Genomic DNA, 27,695 nt, shown 5'->3' on the forward strand with positions numbered 1-27,695 from the left:
CTTGCATAACATTAATGATTTGTTGCTGTCAGATTATTCTTTTCTTACATCTTTTATACAAAACACTGTGCGCATGCTATTATGGAAAGTGAGGATGGGCAGACAGTATAGGTCAAGGCAAATTCCAGGAGTCTACAGCTGGTGGATCCCACCACTCCTTAGAGGACTCATTGTAGAAAGGGAGTCAGCTCAGCATGCAGTAAACAAGCCCTCACTCAGCAACAATGGAAAAATGGGTCTCAAACTGGAGACACTTTCTTACAGGATTTTTAGGCGTTATCCCCCCAAAGGGGAAAAAAAAACCCACAGCACTCTACAAGTCTATTATTGCCATAATTACACTGAAATGCAGAATCGTTACCACTTATGTAAAAATGTAAAATCTGGGGCTAAAACTAAATTTATGGTAAAGGTTCAGTTTTCCTCACTGCCCAATGGTGTAAAATCCTGTGACACCCGTGGTGTAAATATGATCACTGCATTCCTAGATGAATTCAGGAGTAGTTTGTAAAATGGGATCACTTATGGGGGGGTTCTGCTGTTCTAAGACCTTATGGGCTCTCGCAGTGGGTCATGGCACCTGCAAACCATAACAGTAAAATCTAATGCTCCTTACCCTCTGAGCTTTGCACTGTGCCTGAAAAATATTTCCAATTACATGTAGGGTATTGGCGCACTCAGGAACTTTTTTTTTACAACAAATGGAGGTCCATTATTTCCTATTTGCCTATTTGGAAAAACAACATTTTAGTGGTAAAAAAAAAAAAAATTGTAGCCACAAGTTTTTAGTTTTTATTTCACAACTCAATGGTATAAAATTCTGTGAGGCACATGTGGTGTCGCTATGATCATTACATTCCCCAATGATTTCATCTAGGGGTGTAGTTTGAATAATGAGTTCACATATGGGGGGTTTCTGTTCTGTCACCTCAGAGGTGCTACCAATGTAACATGGCACCCTCAAAACATTACAGCAAAATCTGAACTCCAATATGGCGCCTCTTCCCTTCTGAGCTTTGCACTGTGCCTCAAATGTAGTATTCCCCCATGTATGGGGTATCTGCGTACTCAGGAGAAATTGCCCAACAAATTGTATGGAGCAATTTTTCCTGTTACCCTTACAAAAATGCTACATTTGGAGCTAAAAAAAGATTAGGGAAAGATTGTTGTATTTTCATTTTCAAAGATAAAGCCGTGTGCACTACTACTAGTGGTGCCCAGGTAGGTTCCCACACCATGTGATACTAAAAGAAAGAACCTGGCACTCAACTTAATGCTCGTGAGATTTTAATGGTAGTAGCCAAAAAAACGTTTCGGTCCTATATCTGGACCTTTATCAGTTACTACAAACGTGAATATAAAGAAAATATTATTTACAAATATATACAAAAAGAAACAAACGAAAAACATAATGTGCAAAGAAAATATGTACATAGTTCAGAGAACCACAAAGTTACATAACGCAAAATGTCACATCCATGACAAGAGGTACTTAGGTCATCTCGATAAAAAAACTGGGATAGACAAGCAAGTGTCAGGCTGAGTGAGACCGCCGGATATCTAACAAAGGGGTGTGAGATAAAGGGAATGAGGGTGGAACATACCGTACTATGATGAAAAAGTGAATGACTGTAGTGTCATATAAGGCACAGCATGGTCTGCGTCTGTAGTAATATAGAGGAGATTACAATGGCATAGATATGTGTGAACGTATTGTGGAGAGGGGAGGGGGAGCAGCATACCTGGTATTTGCGCAGATAGGTTTAGGCACACAGACTGGACTGTGGATGAAGGAAGATAAATATAACTGTAGTGTACCACTAGGTATATATGCACAGAGAATGCAGCCAGTGGCATACTATAAGTGGGAACATGCCAGGGACTATGGTATTACCTTATTAACGCTGATAGGTGCTGTGCTTGTGTCCAGACACGGAATCCCCGCTTGTCTGGTGTGTAGTGACAGTGCGCGCCTTAAATGGACAGGGGGCGGTGCCGGGACTCCGTCGCTTGGCAACCGATGGGCGCACAGGGAAGCCAGAGATGACTCAGCCCAGCCAGAAGTAGATGGCTGTGCGTATTGTTTTATGTATAATGTAGGCAAATGGATGGAAAGAGTGTACGAGTGGAATACGGGCCGAGGATCTGTTGGGTCTGGGCGTAGAGGGTCTACTAGCATTGTTAAGAACCTCCGTCGGATAACCGCGGTCTAAGAATTTAGAGGTCATCTCTTTCAGCCTTTGAGAGCGGAGGTCTATGTCTGAGACGATGTTCGAAACCCGGTGAAACTGGGATTTTGGTATGGAACGTTTAGTAGAGGAGGGGTGGAGGCTTGTGTAGTATAGTAGACTATTGCGGTCTGTGCTTTTCGTGTATAGGTCAGTGGAGAGTGAACCGTCCGAATTCAGTATGACCATGGTGTCCAAGAAATTGATCCTATGTGGATCGTGCGATATTGTAAAAGAGATACCTGGCCATGATGCGTTAAGCCATTCAAAGAAAGAGGCAAGGGACTCCAACGAGCCCCCCCAGATGCAGAAGACATCATCTATATAACGTCTCCAAAGGAGGACGTTGGCGAGGTAGAGTGGGTTATTGTAGATGAGACTCTCCTCGAATTCAGCCATATAGCAATTTGCATAGGGGGGCGCTACGTTGGAGCCCATTGCGGTGCCGCGGATCTGGAGGTAAAAATCATCCTGAAACATAAAATGGTTCATAGTTAGAATAATGGTTAGTAGTTCCACACACAAGTTAATCTGGTCCTCGTGCATCCTGGACTGTGAAAGCAGCCTGTGAACAGAATTGATGCCTTCGATATGTGGGATGGATGTATACAAATCTTTTACATCTAAAGTGACCAGGACCGCATTTGGAGGAATATTACCTAGGCCCTTGAGTACATTGAGAAAGGCCCCTGTATCCAGTATGAAAGACTTGGATTTTTGTATCAACGGGGTGAGGATTTTCTCTAGATATATGGCGATGGGAGAGAGTATTGAATCCGTGGAAGCCACGATTGGTCTTCCAGGAGGTTTCTCCAAATTTTTGTGTACCTTAGGGAGGGTATAAAAGACTGGGATTACCGGGTTAGAGTTGGTAAGGAAATCACAGGTTTTGGAGTCTAAGATCCCCAATTGGGTGTATTTATGGAGAGTGTCCGTGATTTTTTGACGTATGTTGGCCGTGGGATCCTTCTGTAGTCTTTGGTAGATAGTAGTATCGCCCAATATATACCTAGTGGTACACTACAGTTATATTTATCTTCCTTCATCCACAGTCCAGTCTGTGTGCCTAAACCTATCTGCGCAAATACCAGGTATGCTGCTCCCCCTCCCCTCTCCACAATACGTTCACACATATCTATGCCATTGTAATCTCCTCTATATTACTACAGACGCAGACCATGCTGTGCCTTATATGACACTACAGTCATTCACTTTTTCATCATAGTACGGTATGTTCCACCCTCATTCCCTTTATCTCACACCCCTTTGTTAGATATCCGGCGGTCTCACTCAGCCTGACACTTGCTTGTCTATCCCAGTTTTTTTATCGAGATGACCTAAGTACCTCTTGTCATGGATGTGACATTTTGCGTTATGTAACTTTGTGGTTCTCTGAACTATGTACATATTTTCTTTGCACATTATGTTTTTCTTTTGTTTCTTTTTGTATATATTTGTAAATAATATTTTCTTTATATTCACGTTTGTAGTAACTGATGAAGGTCCAGATATAGGACCGAAACGTTTTTTTGGCTACTACCATTAAAATCTCACGAGCATTAAGTTGAGTGCCAGGTTCTTTCTTTTAGTACCTGTTGTATTTTCATGGCTCAATGTTGTAAACTTGTCTTTTGAGCACCTTGAACCCACGGGTGCTAAACAGATCTAGATAAGATCTTTAAGGGTCTAATTTCCCAAATGAGGTAAATTGTGGGGGGGTTTCCACTGTTAAGTCACCTCAAGACGTCCACTAACAATTCCAGGAAATTTTACTTTCATAGAGTCAAATGGCGCTCCTTCCCTTCCGAGCCCTGCAGTGAGCCCAAGCTGTTTTTCTCCAGATATTCGGTATCCGTGTGCTCAGGAGAAAACAGACTACAAAATTTGTAGTGAAATTTCTCGTGTTACCCTTATCAAAATAGGTTTGTATCTGAAGTATATTTTGTTATAAAAAAAAGTTAAAATGTTTGTTTTTTTCCACATTCCAAAAATACCATTGAAGCACCTGAAGGGTTGATAAACTCCTCGAATGTGGTTTTGAGCACCTTGAGGGGTGTAGTTTAGAATGGTGTCACTTTTGCGTATCTATCATATAGTTTTGTTAATCTTGGAAATATAAATTGACCAGTGATTTCTCATAACAGTTATAACTTCCTAACAAAAATTCTGGGTCCAAAATTGTGCTGATGTTAAGTAGACATGTGGAAACTGTTTAAACCATTTTGTGTGAAATCTGATTTAAGGCCATGAAAATTCAAAGTTGTAAAATTGCAAAATATTCCAAATTTTTACCAAATTTCATTTTTTCACAATTAATCGCAAGTCATATTAATGTAATTCATGATAGTGGTAAAATTTCTTTTAGTCATGAAAAAAACTAAAAAATACCATGATCCATTTAACCACTTTACCCCCAAGGGTGGTTTGCACGTTAATGACCGGGCCAATTTTTACAATTCTGACCACTGTCCCTTTATGACGTTATAACTCTGGAACGCTTCAATGGATCCTGGTGATTGTGACATTGTTTTCTCGTGACATATTGTACTTCATGACAATGGTAAAAATTATTTGATAGTACCTGCGTTTATTTGTGAAAAAAATGGAAATTTGGCGAAAATTATGAAAATTTCGCAATTTTCCAACTTTGAATTTTTATGCAATTAAGTCACAGAGATATGTCACACAAAATACTTAATAAGTAACATTTCCCACATGTCTACTTTACATCAGCACAATTTTGGAACCAAAATTTTTTTTTGTTAGGGAGTTATAAGGGTTAAAAGTTGACCAGCAATTTCTCATTTCTACAACACCATTTTATTTTAGGGACCACATCTCATTTGAAGTCATTTTGAGGGGTCTATATGATAGAAAATACCCAAGTGTGACACCATTCTAAAAACTAAACCCCTCAAGGTGCTCAAAATCATATTCAAGAAGTTTATTAACCCTTCTGGTACTTCACAGGAATTTTTTGAATGTTTAAATAAAAATGAACATTTAACTTTTTTTCACAAAAAATTTAATTTAGCTCCAATTTGTTTTATTTTACCAAGGGTAACAGGAGAAAATGGACCCCAAACATTGTTGTACAATTTGTCCTGAGTATGCCAATACCCCACATGTGGGGGTAAACCACTGTTTGGGCGCATGGCAGAGCTCGGAAGCGAAGGAGTGCCATTTGACTTTTCAATGCAAAATTGACTGGAATTGAGATGGGACGCCATGTTTCGTTTGGAGAGCCCCTGATGTGGCTAAACATTGAAACCCCCCACAAGTGACGCCATTTTGGAAAGTAGACCCCCTAAGGAACTTATCTAGAGGTGTGGTGAGCACTTTGACCCACCAAGTGCTTCACAGAAGTTTATAATGTAGAACCGTAAAAATAAAAAAATCATATTTTTTCACAAAAATTATCTTTTCGCCCCCAATTTTTTATTTTCCCAAGGGTAAGAGAAGAAATTGGACCCCAAAAGTTGTTGTACAATTTGTCCTGAGTACGCTGATAGCCCATATGTGGGGGTAAACCACTGTTTGGGCGGATGGGAGAGCTCGGAAGGGAAGGAGCGCCGTTTGACTTTTCAATGCAAAATTGACAGGAATTGAGATGGGACGTCATGTTGCGTTTGAAGAGCCACTGATGTGCCTAAACATTGAAACCCCCCCACAAGTGACATCATTTTGGAAAGTAGACCCCCTAAGGAACTTATCTAGAGGTGTGGTGAGCACTTTGACCCACCAAGTGCTTCACAGAAGTTTATAATGTAGAACCGTAAAAATAAAAAATCATATTTTTTCACAAAAATTATCTTTTTGCCCCCAATTTTTTATTTTCCCAAGGGTAAGAGAAGAAATTGGACCCCAAAAGTTGTTGTACAATTTGTCCTGAGTACGCTGATACCCTATATGTGGGGGTAAACCACTGTTTGGGCGGATGGGAGAGCTCGGAAGGGAATGAGCGCCGTTTGACTTTTCAAAGCAAAATTGACAGGAATTGATATGGGACGCCATGTTGCGTTTGAAGAGCCACTGATGTGCCTAAACATTGAAACCCCCCACAAATGACACCATTTTGGAAAGTAGACCCCCTAAGGAACTTATCTAGAGGTGTGGTGAGCACTTTGACCCACCAAGTGCTTCACAGAAGTTTAAAATGCAGAGCCGTAAAAATAAAACAAAATTTTTATCCCACAAAAATTATTTTTTTAGCCCCCAGTTTTGTATTTTCCTGAGGGTAACAGGAGAAATTGGACCCCAAAATTTGTTGCCCAATTTGTCCTGAGTGCGATGATACACCATATGTGGGGGGAACCACTGTTTGGGCACATGGGAGGGCTCAGAAGGGAAGGAGTGCCATTTGAATGCAGACTTAAGGCCCCTTCACATTAAGCGACGCTGCAGCGATACCGACAACGATCCGGATCGCTGCAGCGTCGCTGTTTGGTCGCTGGAGAGCTGTCACACAGACCGCTCTCCAGCGACCAACGATGCCGGTAACCAGGGTAAACATCGGTTAACTAAGCGCAGGGCCGCGCTTAGTAACCCGATGTTTACCCTGGTTACCATGCTAAAAGTAAAAAGAAACAAACACTAGATACTTACCTACCGCTGTCTGTCCTCCAGCGCTGCGCTCTGCTTCTCTGCTCTCCTCCTGTACTGTCTGTGAGCCGGAAAGCAGAGCGGTGACGTCACCGCTCTGCTTTCCGGCTCACAGACAGTACAGGAGGAGAGCAGAGCACAGCGCTGGAGGACAGACAGCGGTAGGTAAGTATCTAGTGTTTGTTTTTTTTTACTTTTAGCATGGTAACCAGGGTAAACATCGGGTTACTAAGCGCGGCCCTGCGCTTAGTTACCCGATGTTTACCCTGGTTACCAGTGAAGACATCGCTGGATCGGTGTCACACACGCGGATCCAGCGATGTCTCCAGGGAGTCCAGCGACGAAATAAAGTTCTGGACTTTATTCAGCGACCAACGATCTCCCAGCAGGGGCCTGATCGTTGGTCGCTGTCACACATAACGATTTCATTAACGATATCGTTGCTACGTCACAAATAGCAACGATATCGTTAACAATATCGTTATGTGTGAAGGTACCTTTAGATGGAATGGTCTGCAGGTGTCACATTGCGTTTGCAGAGCCCCTAATGTACCTAAACAGTAGAAACCCCCCACAAGTGACACCATTTTGGAAAGTAGACCCCCTTAGGAACTTATCTAGATGTGTGCTGAGCGCTTTGACCCACCAAGGGCTTCACAGAAGTTTATAATGGAGAGCCGTAAAAATAAAACAAAAAATTTTTCCCACAAAAATTATTTTTTAGCCCCCAGTTTTGTATTTTCCCGAGGGTAACAGGAGAAATTCGACCCCACAATTTGTTGTCCAATTTGTCCTGAGTTCGCTGATACCCCATATGTGGGGGGGAACCACTGTTTGGGCGCATGGGAGGGCTCGGAAGGGAAGGAGCTCCATTTGGAATGAGGACTTAGATGGAATGGTCTGCAGGTGTCACATTGCATTTGCAGAGCCCCTAATGTACCTAAACAGTAGAAACCTCCCACAAGTGACACCATTTTGGAAACTAGACCCCCTAAGGAACTCATCTAGATGTGTTGTGATAGCTTTGAACCCCCAAGTGTTTCACTACAGTTTGTAACGCAGAGCCGTGAAAATTAAAAAAAAAAATCTTTCCCCCCAAAATTATTTTTTAGCCCCCAGTTTTGTATTTTCCCGAGGGTAAGAGGAGAAATTCGACCCCAAAAGTTGTTGTCCAATTTGTCCTGAGTATGCTGATACCCCGTATGTTGGGGGAAACCACCGTTTGAGCGCATGGCAGAGCTCGGAAGGGAAGGAGCGCCATTTGGAATGCAGACTTAGATGGAATGGTCTGCAGACGTCACATTGCGTTTGCAGAACCCCTAATGTACCTAAACAGTAGAAACCCCCCACAAGTGACCCCATATTGGAAACTAGACCCCCCAGGGAACTAATCTAGATGTGTTGTGAGAACTTTGAACCCCCAAGTGCTTCACTACAGTTTATAACGCAGAGCCGTGAAAATAAAAAATCTTTTTTTCCCCGCAAAAAATATGTTTTAGCCCCGAGTTTTGTATTTTCCCAAGGGTAACAGGAGAAATTGGACCCCAAAAGTTGTTGTCCTATTTGTCCTGAGTACGCTGATACCCCATATGTTGGGGTAAACCCCTGTTTGGGCACACGGGAGAGCTCGGAAGGGAAGAAGCACTGTTTTACTTTTTCAACGCAGAATTGGCTGGAATTGAGATCGGACGCCATGTCGCGTTTGGAGATCCCCTGATGTGCCTAAACAGTGGAAACCCCCCCAATTATAACTGATACCCTAATCCAAACACACCCCTAACCCTAATCCCAACCCTATTCCCAACCGTAAATGTAATCTAAACCCTAACTGTAACTTTAGCCCCAACCCAAACTGTAGCCCTAGCCCTAACCCTAGCCCTAACCCTAATCCTAACCCTAACCCTAGCCCTAACCCTAGCCCTAGCCCTAACCCTAGCCCTAGCCCTAACCCTAGCCCTAACCCTAGCCCTAGCCCTAGCCCTAACCCTAGCCCTAACCTTAGCCCTAACCCTAACCCTAGCCCTAACCCTAGCCCTAACCCTAGCCCTAACCCTAGCCCTAACTCTAACCCTAGCCCTAATGGGAAAATGGAAATAAATACATTTTTTAAATTTTTCCCTAACTAAGGGGGTGATGAAGGGGGGTTTGATTTACTTTTATAGCGGGTTTTTTAGCGGATTTTTATGATTGGCAGCCGTCACACACTGAAAGACGCTTTTTATTGCAAAAAATATTTTTTGCGTTACCACATTTTGAGAGCTATAATTTTTCTATATTTTGGTCCACAGAGTCATGTGAGGTCTTGTTTTTTGCGGGACGAGTTGACGTTTTTATTGGTAACATTTTAGGGCACGTGACATTTTTTGATCGCTTTTTATTCCGATTTTTGTGAGGCAGAATGACCAAAAACCAGCTATTCATGAATTTCTTTTGGGGGAGGCGTTTATACCGTTCCGCGTTTGGTAAAATTGATAAAGCAATTTTATTCTTCGGGTCAGTACGATTACAGCGACACCTCATTTATATCATTTTTTTATGTTTTGTCGCTTTTATAGGATAAAAACTATTTTATAGAAAAAATAATTATTTTGGCATCGCTTTATTCTCATGACTATAACTTTTTTACTTTTTTGCTGATGATGCTGTATGGCGGCTCGTTTTTTGCGGGACAAGATGACGCTTTCAGTGGTACCATGGTTATTTATATCTGTCCTTTTGATCGCGTGTTATTCCACTTTTTGTTCGGCGGTATGATAATAAAGCGTTGTTTTTTTGGCTCGTTTTTTTTTTTTTTTTCTTACGGTGTTTACTGAAGGGGTTAACTAGTGGGCCAGTTTTAAAGGTCGGGCCGTTACGGATGCGGCGATACTAAATATGTGTACTTTTATTGTTTTTTTTTATTTAGATAAAGAAATGTATTTATGGGAATAATATATATATTTTTTTTCATTATTTTGGAATATTTTTTTAAATTTTTTTTTACACATTTGAAATTTTTTTTTTTTTACTTTTTTACTTTGTCCCAGGGGGAGACATCACAGATCAGTGATCTGACAGTTTGCACAGCACTCTGTCAGATCACTGATCTGACATGCAGCGCTGCAGGCTTCACAGTGCCTGCTCTGAGCAGGCTCTGTGAAGCCACCTCCCTCTCTGCAGGACCCGGATCCGTGGCCATCTTGGATCCGGGGCTGGAGGGAGCAGGGAGGGAGGTCAGACCCTCGCAGCAACGCGATCACATCGCGTTGCTGTGGGGGGCTCAGGGAAGCCCGCAGGGAGCCCCCTCCCTGCGGGAAGCTTCCCTGTACCGCCGGCACATCGCGATCATCTTTGATCGCGGTGTGCCGGGGGTTAATGTGCCGGGGGCGGTCCGTGACCGCTCCTGGCACATAGTGCCGGATGTCAGCTGCGATAGGCAGCTGACACCCGGCCGTGATCGGCGGCGCTCCCCCCGTGAGCGCCGCCGATCGCGCTGGACGTACTATCCCGTCCATGGTCATAGGGGCCCACCCCACATGGACGGGATAGTACGTCCGATGTCAGAAAGGGGTTAAGCCTCCCAGAGTTGTTATTACCACAAAGCAACAGGTCAGAATTGTGAAATTGGCCTGGTCATTAGCGTGAAAACCATCTTTGAGGGTGAAGTAGTTAAATGCCTATGTATGAAAAGTGGGCAGGTTTGGATATCGACTTGGCCGGTACATAAACTGAATTGGATGGGGAAGTTTTAGATGAACATGAACCAAGTAACATGGACGGCCTTTACCCTTCGTTACATTAGCAGCTTTATGAGGATAAATTATCTCCATATGAAAACCTGTGTAGATCTCTCAGGGAGAAGCAAGAGTTCTTAACCCTTGAAGCAACATTTAACTTCTTGGATCAGAACCCAACTACCCTGAGGGAGTAGTCTTCTCAAGTTCACTAAAAACCTAAATTACATATCCATTTGTTGTACAATAGGTTCATTATGGCCATACAATGATTATGCCCATTTCCAGTAAAGCTGTACTGGACAGATTATTTTTTTTTTATTCGTCTTGACATTTTTTATATACGTTTACTTTCATATTCTTGTATAACCAATTTGATGTATCCTACATTTTCCCATAGCGTAATATGGAGTCTCCCTCTGGTCCTAACAGAATCACCAGTTTCCAGGCGGCAATGGAAGCGGCTTTCCAAGCCCTGGATAAAGAGGAAGTCAGCTCAGCCATCAAAAAGATGGGCAAAAGGACATCTGATAAAGTTCTACTTGCCCAAGTTACATGAAGAGTTACGTGCACCCGTCAGAGAAAGCTCCATTGATCGAGCCCTGTGCATAAATTTATACTCATAAGAAAGGTCTTAGGTGATCAAGTGGTTAATTTTTTTTATACAAAGAAATCTGTTCAAAGTTTTCAGTTAAGGCCATGGACATGCAGCCATCTCACTTGTTACCACTAATTATTATTGCCCTGTAAAATTCTACCAAAAGTGAAAAAAGATTTAAAACTCATCAAGATTCATCTAGGTGGTGCTGGAGTGCTCAAGAGTCCAGGTGTGAGCTGCGAGCATGTGCATTCTGCCTTGGGCGATGTCCATACATACATATCAGCACAGAATCAAATAGAAAAAAGTGGACTTTATTGCCTGAATGGCGTGGCATCGTTTCAGATACAAAATACTTTTTCAAGGCTTGAAAAAGGACTTTGTATCCGAAACATTGCCACCCCGTTCATGTAATAAAGTCCACTTTTTTCTATTTGGTTCTGTGCTGCTTTTCCTTTTTATTGTTATTATCTTGGGAGGCTTTTGGACTGCTGGTTGGAAGAGCTTTGCATAAAGTCGAGGTATTTTTGGATGCTGTTCCGTTTTTTTTCTATATATATATATTTTTTTAAATATAGGGGTTTGTGTTTGTTTTTCTTCAATTTTCGAGGCATACAATGGGATCTCTGCTTCCTGTAGAGCCTTGCATTCTATAAATCACAAAAAGACATTCAAATCATTTCACCCGACTGAGTGTTTTGTCCTCTTTGGTGATTGGTGTCTGTTTATTGGAAATAGTAACACTAGTTTCAGATTAATCCTGTCTAAATAGGTCAGTCTTAAAGCATCCCAAGTATTTGATAAATTAATTTTGGGACAATGTTGTGACAATGATTAAGACATCAAGTCGAAACGCATCGGAATAACGCTGCCACTCCATGAACTTTTTATGCGTGATGCTGTGTAAGGGTACCGTCACACTATACGATTTTCCTACGATCACGACCAGCGATACGACCTGGCCGTGATCGTAGGTAAATCTTAGTGTGGTCGCTGGAGAGCTGTCACACAGACAGCTCTCCAGCGACCAACGATGCCGAGGTCCCCGGGTAACCAGGGTAAACATCGGGTTACTAAGCGCAGGGCCGCGCTTAGTAACCCGATGTTTACCCTGATTACCAGCGTAAAAAAAACCAAACAGCACATACTTACATTCCGGTGTCTGTCCCTTGCCGTCTGCTTCCCGCACTCACTGAATGCCGGCCGTAAAGTGAAAGCACAGCGGTGACGTCACCGCTGTGCTCTGCTTTCACTTTACGGCCGGCAGTCAGTGAGTGCGGGAATCAGACGGCAAGGGACAGACACCGGAATGTAAGTATGTGCTGTTTGTTTTTTTTTTACATTTACGCTGGTAACCAGGGTAAACATCGGGTTACTAAGCGCGGTCCTGCGCTTAGTAACCCGATGTTTACCCTGGTTACAAGCGAACGCATCGCTAGATCGGTATCACACACACCGATCTAGCGATGACAGCGGGAGATCCAGCGACGAAAGAAAGTTCCAAACGATCTGCTACGACGTACGATTCTCAGCAGGATCCCTGATCGCTGCTGCGTGTCAGACACAGCGATATCGTAACGATATCGCTGGAACGTCACGAATCGTACCATCGTAGTGATCAAAATGGCACTGTGTGACGGTACCCTTAGATAGTTATGTTCATGCGACACTTCACAATTATATATTGAGTATGATAGCTCAGGTATTTATCAAATTTATTTTCTCTCATTATCAAGTTGTAGGGATGTTCCAGATTCTAAATCCACGTTGCCTCATTTTATAATGGGAGTCTGCTAGTGTCACCCGCTCTGTTTACCTGAAGTTGGCACTTTGCCGCCAGGTGTTTTACTCTGTAGGCCTCATCTATGGAACCAGGCATGTCACAGACATAGCTTCCAATACATGCAGTCACATGGGGCACGCTGCACAATACAGGCATACATTGTGGCATTGGGGGCCTAATGGATGGAAGTCAAGCTGAAAAGAAGATTGCATCTGAATATCAGTAGTGGTGAAACAATTTTCAGATACTGCGAAGGACAGGCATAGTTTAATTAAAGAAAAATATGTTTTTGTTTAACTCATTCCTCAACCTGTAGTCAATGTGTTCACATGGCCTATTTGGTGAGGTTTCAATATGGGTATTTAAGTCAAATCAGGAGTGAGAAAAATGCACCACTTCAGCAGTGTTTAATTATACTTTTCCTCAAAAACTCAAACACTCAACATGTGCACATAGCCTTAAAGAACAACAGTGATGGCTGGCTGACCCAAGCAATTATGGGGATTCCAAATCTTATAAAATTGGAGGGGACCAAGATTTGCCTTTTCCCTACTACATATATCACATCACAGGGACAATTTATCACTACAAATAAAAGGGAGAGGGGAGAGATTCTTGGCTTTAAGAACTCCTTGATTTTAACATGCCTACAAGATTTTCCACATTCGTACATCCCTGTTGGACGGTAGAGCATTGTGCCAACCCGAGTAAAAAAATATTCCCTGAATAATAATGCTTCACACCAGAAGGTCATTAAATGTGGGGCCTTTTTCACGATTAAACTAGGGCTTTTACTAATTGTTTAATGTGGTCCAATTTGAGCACCTCTAAATATTTGCAAATTGTTGAACAATCCAATTAAATCACCATAGATTTGTTGGGAAATAAAAAGGCAAAGGCTGGCCACACATTAGCTGACTCTCTGCCAGTAGCCATCTCATCTGACATACACAGGAGGACTTGCTTGGCCAGTGTGCTCTATGAGAAAGCCCTGGGTTCAGGGGAACAAATGATCAGCACCCTCACACAGGAAGCTGAACTTGGCAACATGGTCTTGTTCAGTCATAAATCCAGAATGTGTGATATGTAAAGATGCATTAAATTTATCAGTCTGTAAAGTTGTAGAGCAACTGCTCTAGATAAAGTCGCCATCAATAATTCTCACTGTAACATCTTTGGCTGTGATCGGGGGAACGGGTTGTTGAGCAATATTTTAAAAGCAGTAAAAATAGACAAAATAGGAAAAGATTTGCTCTTTAAAAAAAGTTTGTAAAATGAGAGCAAGGATTTTGCACCAAGTGCCCCTCATTACTTTACAAGTTCTTGTGTCCAAGTGCCTCTAAATATTACTTTACGTTTTATGAGTCATTAATACTAAGGGTGCCACCAATAATGTGTCCTGTTGAGGCCATGGCTTTTTTTTCCCTCCAGAATTCATCAATTTATTTTCAATGGTGCCATTTTGGGGTAAACAAAACTTTTTGATCATTGTTTGTAAATGCAGGATGCAGATTTTTGGAATGATTAGGTGACATAAAAGAACATTGTTATGTACAGCATGAAGATTTCTTTCATCTATAGAGTATTGGAGGATTTAGGCCATTTTCACACATTTACTTCAGTGTTACTTGACATAAGAAAGCAACCTGTTAGATTATGTCAACAATTGGCAAATTCTGGATAAACCAAGCATGGCCTCCACCCAGATGTCTTTTGTACTTGGGCTGATCTTTCCACTCACAATAAATTTGTGTTCAAGGAGAGATCTTCATTTCCATATGACTAGACAGTCACTTACCCCATTGTCTGTGGAAGGAGGAGGAACCTCAATCTCATGGCCATGGTGTCCATATAAGACTGATGGGTCATTGCAGTCATTTGTGATGTGGATCTTTACTACAAGGTCTTTGCACTCAACTCCTAGAGAAGCGACTTCACAAATTGTGAGATTGCAGCTCGTCCTAAATCGGATCAAAATCTGCTTGAGGAAACCCAACTGAATTTTCATTTCGTCATAATCTACGATGGTCACCCACAACAAAGAGGAGGACTACCAGTATTTGAAGACACTGGGCAGCGGAACCTATGGCAAAGTGATCATGGCTACCGAGAAGAAGACAGGTAAGGCCTAACATTACAAGGGTGAATTAGTCATATGGTTTTTATGTTAAATAGTTTCAGATATTAAAAATCCCATAAGTCTTCCCTGAGCCATGTAGTCTAAAGGTCGGTTATTAGTTGTAATTAGCGCTCTTAGATGTGTCAGACGTCACCAATTATTGTCCTCACATCATCAGATCATTTTCATAAGGTTAACCACATGTTAAAAAGTTTTGCCTATGTAAAAAACAAAAAACCATGATAAAGAGTGTTAAAAAAATAATTCTATGCAGTAGCACCCTAACACCTGAGACTCTTCCAACCCCTTAAGAATGGCGGCTTTAGGACAAAGCTATTTTTTTCTTCGTTCATGGTAATTTCAGGAGCCATATTATTTTTGGGCAATATATCTGTATGAAAGCTGGGTTATTTCTGGATGAGTTGTATCGGTCTTGGCTGCATTTCAGGGTTCATTTAACTACCAAAGTTTGTTTTGTGAAAAAGTAAATACATTAACATAGCAGGTGCACAAGTCTCCACAGCAAAGCATCCAATGCTTAAAAAACTGTCTAAACTGACATTTTCTGCTATTCATATATTGCACAAATAATTATTGCCGTACTGCTATGGGGTAGATTTAGTATTCTGTTGTGTATTTTTTGTTAACTTGTTTCTATTGTACATTTGATTTTCAACTTTATTTTTGCGAGTAGCAGGACAAACTATATATAGGACAATTCTGAATCCACCTGTAGCATCTTTCCTTTTGTGGCTTGTGGGGGAATCAATTTATAGGACAAAAGCTTAGTTTCTACTTTTGCCATTGAAAATCCAAACATTTTATTTTGCTTCGTCGCGTACAGTGCATGGGTTTAAGAGTTTTATAGTATGGATCATGTAACCAGTGATATAAAATGTTAAAAAATGGATCTTGTGTAAATTACATAAATTCTCACATTTTACTACTATAGCACAACAAAAAAGAAAGCCACTTATCACGTTCACACCGCAGCCTTTTGTTTCAGAGACCCTTAGCATCTTTTTTTTCCATGATCTGTAGCTGGTGGAGGCTTGAGTGACGAGTTGATGCTTTTAGTGATGCCATTTTGGTGTGGATACGATCTTTTGATCGTCTGTTAAAGCATATTAATGCAATGTTGTGGTGACAAAAAAAAACAAAAAAAACTCTGGCGCTTTGACTATTCTTTTGCTACGCTGCTTGTTGACTGGATTAATTTTTTAGTATATAGGTCGGGTGATTCTGAATGCAACAATACATTGTGTATTTTTTTATTGGTTTTATTTTGAATGGGGCGAGTATGGGGGTGATTTTAATTGTTATTTTTAAAAAATTCTCACTTTTCACTTGCTTTAACCTCTTAACTCCTGGAGTTATTTTCATTTTTGCATGTTTTTTAATGCTCCCCTTCTTTCCAGAGCCATAACTTTTTTGTTTTTTGGTCAACATGGCCATGTGAGGGCTTGTTTTTTTGTGTGACGAGTTGCACTTTTTCCAGTACACAATATGTTAAAACCAACCGTGTCATTCAAAACAGGAAAAAAAATTCCAAGTGCGGTGAAATTGGCAAAATAAAAATGCTATTTTTTTTTAAATTATGTTCACGAAATGCCCTAACTGACCTGCCGTTATGTTTCTTCAGGTCATTACGAGTTCATAAAAAAAAACTAGACATATTTGGTGTCAACGAACTAGTGATGACCTGGAGAATTATAATGGCAGGTCTTTTAGCATTTAGTGAACATGGTAAAAAAACACAAAAACCAAACTCTGGGATTGCACTTTTTGCAATTCTACTGTACTTGAATTTTTTTTAATTCCTTCAGTACACAATATGTTAAAACCAATCAACATATTGTGTGCTGAAGGAAATACAAAAAAATTCAAGTACAGTAGAATTGCAAAAAGTGCAATCCCAGAGTTTGGTTTTTGTGTTTTTTTTACCATGTTCACTAAATGCTAAAAGACCTGCCATTATAATTCTCCAGGTCATCACTAGTTTGTTGACACCAAATATGTCTAGTTTTTTTTTATCAACTCGTAATGACCTGGAGAATCATAACGGCAGGTCAGTTAGGGCATTTCGTGAATATAATTTTAAAAAAAATAGCATTTTTATTTTACCAATTTCACCGCACTTGGAATTTTTTTTCCTGTTTTGAATGACATCGTTGGTTTTAACATATTGTGTACTGGAAAAAGTGCAACTCGTCACACAAAAAAACAAGCCCTCACATGGCCATGTTGACCAAAAAATAAAAGTAATGGCTCTTGGAAGAAGTTGAGTAAAAAAACGAAAATGCAAATAAAGAAAATACTCCTGGGGATTAAAGCAATTGAAATTAAAAAAAAAATAATAAATGTTCAAATCACCTGCCACATTCAAATTAAAACAATGAAAAAAAAAATGCACATTTGTCATGGCCACATTCAGAATCTCCCAGTCTATCAATATATAAATATTAATCCAATCGGTAAACGGCGTAGAGTTCGTATTTTAATCACCACAACTTAGCATTAATATGTAATAATGGGCGATCAAATGATCGAATCTGCACCAAAATTGTATCATTAAAATCATCAGCTTCGCACCCAGCCTGGAATCCCTTAAAATAGAGACACTACGGGTATCGGAAAATGGCACAACATGTTTATTTATTTATTTATTTTTTAAATGTGGAGGTTTGTTTTCACCACTTCGATACCAAACATGTTTATTTGCTTAACAAAAAAACCCACATTGTGCCGTTTTCTGATACCCGTTGTGTCTCCATTTTTCGTGTTTGCGGGCCGGGTGAGGGCTTATTTTTTCAGCGCCAAAACAACTGACATGGTGCAAGTTAAGTTGTGGGCACAGTGCGAGACACGAGACACGAGACAGGGAGAGACACGACGTGTGCAGTACATGTACAGTCAATGTCATCAAGGGGTTAAAAGTGGTAGTCCGGTCTAGAATGGTAAGTCTACAGTCACAGACTGCGACATATGAAACCTTCCAGTCAGTCTCGGACTATGGTGCCAAGGGCCCACCAGTAATATTGACTATGAGGGGACCCACTTTTCACCTGTATACAAATATTACTTTACCCTCGTCCACAAATTTACCTCCATCTCTATATAATAAACTGGGCAGTGTGGTTAATGAATGATGAGATGCTGTTTTTTTTCTATCCAGAGTGAATCAAGTGAATTATGGCACATACTGCCCATACAGTGGGATTGGGGGCCCAGATCTACACAGGGGCCCGCCGTGGGATTCCCCTGCTATCCTATGGGCCAGTCCGAGCCAGCTTCCAGTACACACACACTATAGGCTGCGAGGATTTGCCAGTGTCTCGACAGTCAAATATGCAGATTCCTGGCCAGAACCAGTCTAGTAGATGTGGTGTCGCACAAGGCCATGCCCACTACATTGATTCTGCCATGGAGTATGATTACCACATACTTGGCAGCCATTCCTGCTGGGGACAGTCAATTTCTTGCAGCGCACAGTCTACAGTCACACAGCAACTGTAGACTTATTATTGACTACATAATCCCTCTTAGAAAAATATTTTTGTTCTGGCTCTCAGAACCGGATCCATATAGTCCATAGAGCGGTAAGAGGACTTCATTTAATTTTTGCATTATTTTTGGCAGCATTTGTGGTGTGGAATAAAATGGTTACACTTTTCTAGATTGCATATTTGATTATCTATAATAGCAACCCATCAGTAAGTGATCATACTGCAGGGATACCAATGAGCCAATAGGGAAAGAAATAAGTTGTAATCTCAAATCCGATCCATCCATCATGGAGCAATAAATTACCTGATCTCTTGAGGGGTTAAAGACTAAACTTTAGAGTAATATTCATTTTCCACAAAGAATTTGATTTGATATATTAATTAATTTTGCTCTTTTAATTAAGGAAACAATGTGGCCCTTAAGCTAATGAAGAAGACACACACAAAGTATGAATATTTCCTTCATGAGCTGTGTGTGTCCATCCAGCTATCAAGTCATGAAGGAATCATCTCCACCCACCCCATCTTTGTGGACTCTGATAACTTCTACGTCCTGACCCAGGATTTGGCCCCTGCAGGAACACTTCACTCACTGATAGAACCCGGTGTAAGTATTTCGGAATCACTAATGTTTAATATTGGTGATGAGCGAATATACTCGTTACTTGAGATTTCTCCAGCACGCTCGGGGGTCCTCAGTATTTTTTAGTGCTCGGAGATTTAGTTCTTGCAGCAGCTGAATGATTTACATCTCTTAGCCAGCTTGATTACATGTGGGGATTCCGTAGCAACCAGGAAACCCCCACATGTACTTATGCTGGCTAATAGTTGTGAATCATTCAGCTGCGGCAAGAAAAACAAAATCTCCGAACACTAAAAAATACTCGGAGGACCCCCGAGCGTGCTTGAGAAGACTCGAGCAATGAGAATATTCACTCATCACTATTAAATATTTAACTATTGTATTTTTCAGACTATAAAAATGCAAATAGGTTTTAGGAGGAGGAAATTAGTACAGAATTTACCATATTTTGCTTCAATGTTTTCTCATACCCCCTAACCTTGTATATTTATCTCCCCAATCCATGGTCCCCTCATCCCAATCCTGGTAGGAATGCTCCCCCCATCAGAAAAACATTAAGAAAAAAAAAGCATACTTATTGTCCCTGCGCTTCATAGCAGTACGATACCAGCAGCTAATTTATGCTTTTAAGCAGCTCATGGCATGTGCTGCCTAGAAGCAGAGGACAGCTGCCAGAATATTCACTACTCCCCACACCAGGACTATAGGCATGTGGAGCAGTGAATATTAATCTTCTTTTATAGCAGGCACAGTCACCTCAGCTGCTGGGTGATCACATGTGCGCGCTACCAAAGGGAATATTCACTGGTCAACAGTCCCATGGGCAAGAAGAGCAGTGAATATTCATTCTCTATCACAGCGGGCACACATGGTCCTCCAGCAGCTGCAGGAAGCCAGTGGATGCGGATAGTAAAGAATTGAATATTCACTGCTCTCCACTCCCATGTGTGTGGAAAGCAGTAAATATTCATTTCTCTTTAGCAGCGGGTACAGGAGTTGGTGCAGCAGCCAGCTCCTGCCTCCTGTGACCAGCCGATCCCTCATTCAGACTAAGACATCACTCCTCATTTTCCTCAACATATTTTGGAGTAAAAAAAAAAGGTGTCTCTTCTAGTCCGAAAAAATACAGTAGATACAACTCTGGATTTTTTTTTTACCACAATTACATTTTTTTAAACTGATGTATACTAGTAAAGTGTTTACCAACCTGTGGCTCACTTGTCTCTGCAAAAACTCCTTACTTGCCCCCTTTTGGCACAATAGTTTTAGTGGTTTTATGTAGACTAGAAAGTCAGATTAGAAATTGGTATCCTAGATTTAAGTACCCATTAAGGTTTTTCTTTATATCACATGTTTGTTGAGCTCTCCATGCTTGTGTTGCGACAATGACAGCCCTGACATGCAGATGCAGCACTGCCGGCGTGCTCCATGTATCCAGGTTCCCTCTGCAGCTTATTGGGTAAGCGCTATAGCTTGCTGAATTAGCAGGGACCATAACAAATTTGCTTAACTCCACTAATGATCACCAACTCTATTGGACAGATCTGTAGTCACAAGATGGAAAAGGTGAGGGACCAGTGGTGCCAGAAACTATATTACAGGGCCAATAATTAAATACAATAAAGGAAGTAAAGAAGTTTCTGGTACATCGAACAGGTAAAAATCAAAAGGTTTATTTGAACATGGCTAAAACAAAACCAACATAACCTGGCGCATTAAATGTCAAAGGGTGAACTGCCGTGCCAGAGACGCGTCAGGTTGTTTTTATTTTAGCCATAGTTAAGTAGGTTGAATAAAGACCTAGGTCCATCAACTGCCACCTTTCTCCACCAATTGTACATTTCATCATGCCATGTTCAAATAAAATTTGATTTTACCTGGTCTGTGTGCTAGAAATATTTCCTTTCTCCATTTGCTGTGTGCTCCAGCAGGATAGGCATCCACCAGCTCTATGCCAGTTATCGAATGCTCGTGTTGAAACTACCTGTTCCTCTTCACTGCCCCTATAAGCATTTTACTACACACAGTGAACATTATGTATGGTGGCAAAATTAAAAGAAAACATGGGAGATAAAACATTCATGATCTTAAATTACCACTTATTTTAAGTGAACAGATATTGAATGGTTTCCTTTACTTTTCCAGGTTGGAATTCCAGAAGCGATTGTGAAACGTTGTGCGCTACAGTTGACCAAAGCATTGGAATACATGCACGATCAAGCACTGGTGCATAGAGACATTAAACCAGACAATGTGCTACTCATGGACAAAGACTGCTTCCATGTCAAGCTAAGTGATTTCGGTTTGACAAGAGCCATCGGTACCCTTGTACCATCAATGTCACCCTTGATTCCCTTCATGTCCCCAGAGCTTTGTCAGTTGCGGCGCCATGAAACTCTAGACCTAAGCCCCACCATTGACACCTGGGCCTTTGGCGTACTGCTTTTTGTCTCTTTTACTGGATGTTATCCATGGGAAAGAGCAATAGAAGATGATCCTCTCTTCAAAGACTTTATCCACTGGCAACGGTTTCAAAGCTACATTTCACCTCCAGGACGCTGGACCAAATTTTCTGCCAGTGCTCAACAATTATTTCACGCCCTGTTCACTGAAGACCCCACCACCAGGAGTCCAGTAAACGTAGTCCTCAACTACCTTCACTTTCAATGGGGAGAAGACTACGTGCCTGAACATTCTCAAGAGATTGTTGTGGGCAACGATGAAATGGATCATTTTGAGACTGAATTAATAGTCATTGAAGAAGAAGATCACTACATTGTGGTGGAGAACCGAGGGGACATCGAGTGCATCATCATAGGTGATGCATCAGTGGAAGCAATTTTTACGTCCAGTGATACACTGCTGATTTGGTCAGAAAACGCCAACCTCGACTTGGAATCTGAAGTGGAGATAGTTTAGCTCTTGCAAGGTACAAATGTGGCGAGTAGTGATGAGCGAGCGTGCTCAGATAATGTGTTAACAGAGTGCAGTTGTGTGCTGACAAAGTATCCTCGGTGTCCTCTAATACTAACCTGCTTGTGTTGCGGCTGTCAAATAGCCACAGACCTACAGGTACGGTGACTCGAATATAGTATTATAGAACACCAAGTGTAGAGCTCACAATCTTGCATGCTGCTTACCATCAATTTGTGTTGTCTTCTGAATTGAAAGATTACAGCTTGTCCAAAGTGCAAATATCAGGGTATTTTACCAAGGGTATATATGCACTTTGCCTGGTTTTAAAAGCCCATGGAGGAGATGTGAGCAGATTTTAGTATCTTACAGCCCAGCACAGAAACTGAGTTGTAAGGGGGAGACTTTAGATGAACATGAACCAAGTAATGTGAATTGGCCTCTACCCTTCATTAACCCTCCGTCAGGGGCAACTGAACTGACAGGCGCAGCTCACTTAGTTTCATTTCTATATTTTCAATGGTTTGTCTGGGAAACACCATACTTTTCTGGTTATTAAACATTTTTTTTTACACCTGATTATGTGTATTCTCATTTATTACATTCCTATTAAGGTAACTGATCTCTTTTAGAGCATTGAAATTTTTTAACCCCTTTACCCCCAAGGGTGGTTTGCACGTTAATGACCGGGCCAATTTTTACAATTCTGACCACTGTCCCTTTATGAGGTTATAACTCTGGAACGCTTCAATGGATCCTGGTGATTCTGACACTGTTTTCTCGTGACATATTGTACTTCATGACAATGGTAAAAATTCTTTGATAGTACCTGCGTTTATTTGTGAAAAAAACGGAAATTTGGCGAAAATTATGAAAATTTCGCAATTTTCCAACTTTGAATTTTTATGCAATTAAATCACAGAGATATGTCACACAAAATACTTAATAAGTAACATTTCCCACATGTCTACTTTACATCAACACAATTTTGGAACCAAAATTTTTTTTTGTTAGGGAGTTATAAGGGTTAAAAGTTGACCGGCAATTTCTCATTTCTACAACACCATTTTATTTTAGGGACCACATCTCATTTGAAGTCATTTTGAGGGGTCTATATGATAGAAAATACCCAAGTGTGACACCATTCTAAAAACTACACCCCTCAAGGTGCTCAAAACCATATTCAAGAAGTTTATTATCCCTTCTGGTGCTTCACAGGAATTTTTTGAATGTTTAAATAAAAATGAACATTTAACTTTTTTTCACAAAAAATTTAATTCAGCTCCAATTTGTTTTATTTTACCAAGGGTAACAGGAGAAAATGGACCCCAAACATTGTTGTACAATTTGTCCTGAGTATGCCAATACCCCACATGTGGGGGTAAACCACTGTTTGGGCGCATGGCAGAGCTCGGAAGCGAAGGAGTGCCATTTGACTTTTCAATGCAAAATTGACTGGAATTGAGATGGGACGCCATGTTGCGTTTGAAGAGCCACTGATGTGCCTAAACATTGAAACCCCCCACAAGTGACACCATTTTGGAAAGTAGACCCCCTAAGGAACTTATCTAGAGGTGTGGTGAGCACTTTGACCCACCAAGTGCTTCACAGAAGTTTATAATGTAGAACCGTAAAAATAAAAAATCATATTTTTTCACAAAAATTATCTTTTCGCCCCCAATTTTTTATTTTGTCAAGGGTAAGAGAAGAAATTGGACCCCAAAAGTTGTTGTACAATTTGTCCTGAGTACGCTGATACCCCATATGTGGGGGTAAACCACTGTTTGGGCGGATGGGAGAGCTCGGAAGGGAAGGAGCGCCGTTTGACTTTTCAAAGCAAAATTGACAGGAATTGAGATGGGACGCCATGTTGCGTTTGAAGAGCCACTGATGTGCCTAAACATTGAAACCCCCACAAATGACACCATTTTGGAAAGTAGACCCCCTAAGGAACTTATCTAGAGGTGTGGTGAGCACTTTGACCCACCAAGTGCTTCACAGAAGTTTATAATGCAGAGCCGTAAAAATAAAACAAAATTTTTTTCCCACAAAAATTATTTTTTTAGCCCCCAGTTTTGTATTTTCCTGAGGGTAACAGGAGAAATTGGACCCCAAAATTTGTTGCCCAATTTGTCCTGAGTGCGATGATACACCATATGTGGGGGGGAACCACTGTTTGGGCACATGGGAGGGCTTAGAAGGGAAGGAGTGCCATTTGAATGCAGACTTAGATGGAATGGTCTGCAGGTGTCACATTGCGTTTGCAGAGCCCCTAATGTACCTAAACAGTAGAAACCCCCCACAAGTGACACCATTTTGGAAAGTAGACCCCCTTAGGAACTTATCTAGATGTGTGCTGAGCGCTTTGACCCACCAAGGGCTTCACAGAAGTTTATAATGGAGAGCCGTAAAAATAAAACAAAAATTTTTTCCCACAAAAATTATTTTTTAGCCCCAAGTTTTGTATTTTCCCGAGGGTAACAGGAGAAATTCGACCCCACAATTTGTTGTCCAATTTGTCCTGAGTGCGCTGATACCCCATATGTGGGGGGGAACCACTGTTTGGGCGCATGGGAGGGCTCGGAAGGGAAGGAGCTCCATTTGGAATGAGGACTTAGATGGAATGGTCTGCAGGTGTCACATTGCATTTGCAGAGCCCCTAATGTACCTAAACAGTAGAAACCTCCCACAAGTGACACCATTTTGGAAACTAGACCCCCTAAGGAACTCATCTAGATGTGTTGTGATAGCTTTGAACCCCCAAGTGTTTCACTACAGTTTGTAACGCAGAGCCGTGAAAATTAAAAAAAAAAATCTTTCCCCCCAAAATTATTTTTTAGCCCCCAGTTTTGTATTTTCCCGAGGGTAAGAGGAGAAATTCGACCCCAAAAGTTGTTGTCCAATTTGTCCTGAGTACGCTGATACCCCGTATGTTGGGGGAAACCACCGTTTGAGCGCATGGCAGAGCTCGGAAGGAAAGGAGCGCCATTTGGAATGCAGACTTAGATGGAATGGTCTGCAGACGTCACATTGCGTTTGCAGAACCCCTAATGTACCTAAACAGTAGAAACCCCCCACAAGTGACCCCATATTGGAAACTAGACCCCCCAGGGAACTAATCTAGATGTGTTGTGAGAACTTTGAACCCCCAAGTGTTTCACTACAGTTTATAACGCAGAGCCGTGAAAATAAAAAATCTTTTTTTTTCCCACAAAAAATATGTTTTAGCCCCGAGTTTTGTATTTTCCCAAGGGTAACAGGAGAAATTGGACCCCAAAAGTTGTTGTTCTATTTGTCCTGAGTACGCTGATACCCCATATGTTGGGGTAAACCCCTGTTTGGGCACACGGGAGAGCTCGGAAGGGAAGAAGCACTGTTTTACTTTTTCAACGCAGAATTGGCTGGAATTGAGATCGGACGCCATATCGCGTTTGGAGAGCCCCTGATGTGCCTAAACAGTGGAAACCCCCCAATTATAACTGAAACCCTAATCCAAACACACCCCTAACCCTAATCCCAACAGTAACCCTAACCACACCTCTAACCCAGACACACCCCTTACCCTAATCCCAAACCTATTCCCAACTGTAAATGTAATCTAAACCCTAACTGTAACTTTAGCCCCAACCCAAACTGTAGCCCTAGCCCTAACCCTAACCCTAATCCTAACCCTAGCCCTAACCCTAGCCCTAACCCTAATCCTAACCCTAGCCCTAACCCTAGCCCTAACCCTAACCCTAATCCTAACCCTAGCCCTAACCCTAGCCCTAACCCTAACCCTAGCCCTAACCCTAACCCTAGCCCTAACCCTAGCCCTAACCCTAGCCCTAGCCCTAATGGGAAAATGGAAATAAATACATTTTTTTAATTTTTCCCTAACTAAGGGGGTGATGAAGGGGGGTTTGATTTACTTTTATAGCGGGTTTTTTAGCGGATTTTTATGATTGGCAGCCGTCACACACTGAAAGACGCTTTTTATTGCAAAAAATATTTTTTGCGTTACCACATTTTGAGAGCTATAATTTTTCTATATTTTGGTCCACAGAGTCATGTGAGGTCTTGTTTTTTGCGGGACAAGATGACGTTTTTATTGGTAACATTTTCGGGCATGTGACATTTTTTGATCGCTTTTTATTCCGATTTTTGTGAGGCAGAATGACCAAAAACCAGCTATTCATGAATTTCTTTTGGGGGAGGCGTTTATACCGTTCCGCGTTTGGTAAAATTGATAAAGCAGTTTTATTTTTCAGGTCAGTACGATTACAGCGACACCTCATTTATATCATTTTTATGTTTTGGCGCTTTTATACGATAAAAACTATTTTATAGAAAAAATAATTATTTTGGCATCGCTTTATTCTCAGGACTATAACTTTTTTATTTTTTTGCTGATGATGCTGTATGGGGGCTCGTTTTTTGCGGGACAAGATGACGTTTTCAGCGGTACCATGGCTATTTATATCTGTCTTTTTGATCGCGTGTTATTCCACTTTTTGTTTGGCGGTATGATAATAAAGCGTTGTTTTTTGCCTCGTTTTTTTTTTTTTTTTCTTACGGTGTTTACTGAAGGGGTTAACTAGTGGGCTAGTTTTATAGGTCGGGCCGTTACGGACGCGGCGATACTAAATATGTGTACTTTTATTGTTTTGTTTTTTTTATTTAGATAAAGAAATGTATTTATGGGAATAATATATATATATTTTTTTTCATTATTTTGGAATATTTTTTTTTATACGTTTGAAAATTTTTTTTTTTCACTTTTTTACTTTGTCCCAGGGGGGGACATCACAGATCAGTGATCTGACAGTTTGCACAGCACTCTGTCAGATCACTGATCTGACATGCAGCAGTGCAGGCTTCACAGTGCCTGCTCTGAGCAGGCTCTGTGAAGCCACCTCCCTCCCTGCAGGACCCGGATCCGCGGCCATCTTGGATCCGGGGCTCGAGCAGGGAGGGAGGGAGGTAAGACCCTCGCAGCAACGCGATCACATCGCGTTGCTGCGGGGGGCTCAGGGAAGCCCGCAGGGAGCCCCCTCCCTGCGCGATGCTTCCCTGCACCGCCGGCACATCTCGATCATCTTTGATCGCGGTGTGCCAGGGGTTAATGTGCCGGGGGCGGTCCGTGACCGCTCCTGGCACATAGTGCCGGATGTCAGCTGCGATAGGCAGCTGACACCCGGCCGCGATCGGCGGCGCTCCCCCCGTGAGCGCCGCCGATCGCGCTGGACGTACTATCCTGTCCATGGTCATAGGGGCCCACCCCACATGGACGGGATAGTACGTCCGATGTCAGAAAGGGGCTAAAAAGGAAAATATAGGCAATTTTCTAGCCTGTGCCGGGCAGGCGCAATGCCCCTAAACTCATTGACGGAGGGTTAAATTAGCAGTTTTATAAGGAGAAATGTTTGTAACTATGATAGTCTGCAGATCTCAAACTGAACCAAAAGTTTGACAGATAAGCAAGTGCCGTTTAGTTTCTAGAATAAGAATCCAACAAATCAGGGGTTGTGTTTTTTTGTGAGATTGGTAAAACTATGCCTCAATTACATTTACAGACTCACTGGGGGGCAATGGAGGCCAGGAGATCGAGGACATTATCCAAGTCATGAGAAGATGGGCCAAGGGATGTCTGATCAAGTTTTACTTCATC

Source organism: Ranitomeya imitator, chromosome 5 (genome assembly GCF_032444005.1).
Source record: "Ranitomeya imitator isolate aRanImi1 chromosome 5, aRanImi1.pri, whole genome shotgun sequence".
Classification (NCBI taxonomy): domain Eukaryota; kingdom Metazoa; phylum Chordata; class Amphibia; order Anura; family Dendrobatidae; genus Ranitomeya; species Ranitomeya imitator.